We start from the raw sequence: 3,068 nt of genomic DNA, 5'->3' as shown, positions 1-3,068 counted from the left end.
GTTTTGGACACAGCCATAGACTGATGTTTAGCAATTAGCATCAATAGACTGATGTTTAGCAATTAGCATCAATAGACTGATGTTAGCAGCTAGCTTAGCATCAATAGACTGATGTTTAGCAATTACCATCAATTGACAGATATTTAGCAATTAGCTTAGCATCAATAGACTGATGTTTAGCAGCTAGCTTAGCATCAATAGACTGATGTTTAGCAGCTAGCTTAGCATCAATAGACTGATGTTTAGCAGCTAGCTTAGCATCAATAGACTGATGTTTAGCAATTAGCGTCAATAGAATGATATTTAGCAATTAGCTTAGCATCAATAGACTGATATTTAGTAGTTACCTTAGCATCAATAGACTGATGTTTAGCAATTAACATCAATAGACTGATGTTTAGCAATTAGCATCAACAGACAATAGACTGATGTTTAGTAGCTACCTTAGCATCAATAGACTGATGTTTAGCAATTAGCATCAATAGACTGATGTTTAGCAATTAGCTTAGCATCAATAGACTGATGTTTAGCAGCTAGCTTAGCATCAATAGACTGCTGTGTAGCAGTTAGCATCAATAGACTGATATTTAGCAATTAGCTTAGCATCAATAGACTGATGTTTAGCAGTTAGCTTAGCATCAATAGACTGATGTTTAGCAGTTAGCTTCACATCAAGAGACTGATGTTTAGTAGTTAGCTTAGCATCAACAGACTGATGTTTAGCAGGTAGCTTAGCATCAATAGACTGCTGTGTAGCAGTTAGCATCAATAGACTGATATTTAGCAATTAGCTTAGCATCAACAGACTGATGTTTAGCAGCTAGTTTAGCATCAATAGACTGATGTTTAGCAGTTAGCTTAGCATCAATAGATTGATGTTTAGCAGTTAGCATCAATAGACTGATGTTTAGTAGTAGTTAGCATCAATAGACTGATGTTTAGTAGTTAGCTTAGCATTACTGGACCAATGTTTATCAGTTAGCTTAGCATCAATAGAATTTTGTTGATTCACTTGTTCTTAATTTATAAACTGAAACATTTGACAAGAAAACTAAATCAAACATAAAACACATTCAAGTTGAACGAAATTAGTAAAATTAAAGGATGTATGTAAAACATTATTTAACTAATTTTGGGGGTAACCACCGAATTTTGGCTCTTCTGATGTTTCTGCAGTAAATATTTGTGTCAAACTCTCCTCTCTGCTGCTCCAGTTCTGGTCTGAAAATGACCCGAACAGAACAATAAGATCCAAACAAGACAAACTGAAATCCTCCTGTTCGTAAAAGATGTTTTAGTTGTTTTTGTTTTATTTCTTAGACCAGGGGTCTTTGGATGATGGGCCTCTCTAGTGCTGAACCCCAGAGTTTCTTTGAAACTGGTGAATGATTTAAAACTTATGTTTATAACATGTTTAAAACACGTTTATAACATGTTTAAAATACGTTTATAATCATGTTTAAAACATGTTTAAAATACGTTTATAATCATGTTTAAAATACGTTTATAATCATGTTTAAAATACGTTTATAATCATGTTTAAAATACGTTTATAATCATGTTTAAAACATGTTTAAAACACGTTTAAAACATGTTTAAAACACGTTTAAAACATGTTTAAAACACGTTTAAAACATGTTTAAAACACGTTTATAATCATGTTTAAAACACGTTTATAACATGTTTAAAACATGTTTATAACATGATTATAACTTTTTAAAAACATGTTTAAAACATACATGTTGATCTGAAACAGGACACAACAACACGAGAAGAAACTTGAACAATTTTTAGACCCTTCTGTTCTTTGTCAAAACTTAAACCAGAAACACACGCGCGCGCGCACAGGTTTAAAGAAAAGTTTCTGGTTTCATGCACATACAGGAGCTTCGTGTTCCGGTCGCGGATGACACAGGTGGCCGTTAGTTACCTGTCTGTCTCCGTGTCACCTGTCTGTTACCTGTCCGCGGTCGGACCGCCACGCAGCCTCCCGGACTACTCGGTTCTGACTTCGGGCCCTCGGTGCTCCACAGAAACGGATCATCGTCCGCCGTCAGCGGACTACTTTCACCGAGTGAAGGGTCGGTGTTTCTGCGGAAGGAGACGCTCCAGCGGCGGCTGTGCTGCCGTACAAAGACGGGGCAGACTGCCATGGAGCCGCAGCTAGCAGTGGCCATCTTGTTTATCGCACCAGCGGGGCTAGCTGCTGTTAGCATCCGGGAGAAAGTGAGAGTGAAGCGGCCGCGGCGGCAGTCAGCCGCCTCCCCCGCGGTCCCGCCAGCTTTCTGCTGGTCACAGACGGACTGAGCCGGAGCCGAACCCGAACCGAGCTGCGGGGAGCGGCTGACACGGTCAGAAAAATGAAAAGGTTCGAGCGGCGGCCCGGTCCGATCGATCCTCGGCTCGGTTGGACCGTTAAAAGGCACCGAATGGAGCGGAGCTCCGCGGCCGGTTCTTACCTGCGGACTGTCCGGTTCATGGCCGGCTGGGGGAGGGGAGGGCTGGCTGTCCGGTTCGGTTCGGATCCGCTGCCCGTCACTTGTAGCTCGCTCCACCGGACCCGCCACGTCCACCTCGGCACAGCACCCGCCGCCTCTCCTCCTCTCCTCCTCCCCTCGGTCTGCTTCCTCCTTACCTTCCTTTCCTCCCTCCTTCCTCCCGCTCGCTCGCGCGCACACGTACCCGTTCAGGCGGGTATCTGGGTTACTATGACGACGGCAGCGGTAGGTTGGGGGACAGCGGTGAGGGCGGGCGCGCGTGCAGCGGCTACGCGCTCCTCCTTTGATCTCCATTGTTCCGCCTCCACGCGCCTGTGCGCTAATTTAAATTACAGATGATTTTTGAAGCAGCACGCGCCCCTCACAGCCGGGTCAAAGCCGGCACGAGCCAATTAATGACGTCAGCAGGTCGCCAATCAAAGCAAAAAGTCCAAAAAGTTCAAATTTTAAAGCAAATTAAACATTTCTCTGCAGATTTAAACATTTAATGAAAACAAGGAATCAGTTTTCTAACATACAAAGCTGTTAACAACCAAGCTCCATCATATATTAAACATCTTATTGTTCCAT

At 42.8% G+C, this 3,068-nt stretch overlaps 1 protein-coding gene across 1 annotated transcript in view; it reads right to left on the bottom strand.

The window, feature by feature from the left end:
* The window catches only part of si:dkeyp-113d7.1 (zinc finger protein 260), a gene marked incomplete at its 5' end in the record, with an annotated part of 6,778 nt that extends 4,148 nt beyond the window's left edge, over positions 1-2,630 (bottom strand). Inside the window, 1 exon segment of the mRNA XM_014023141.1 lies at positions 2,460-2,630.
* Between the last annotated feature and the right edge of the window lie 438 nt (positions 2,631-3,068).

Source organism: Austrofundulus limnaeus, unplaced genomic scaffold, assembly GCF_001266775.1.
Source record: "Austrofundulus limnaeus strain Quisiro unplaced genomic scaffold, Austrofundulus_limnaeus-1.0 Scaffold358, whole genome shotgun sequence".
NCBI lineage: Eukaryota > Metazoa > Chordata > Actinopteri > Cyprinodontiformes > Rivulidae > Austrofundulus > Austrofundulus limnaeus.
This window is presented reverse-complemented; position numbering and strand designations above follow the sequence as displayed.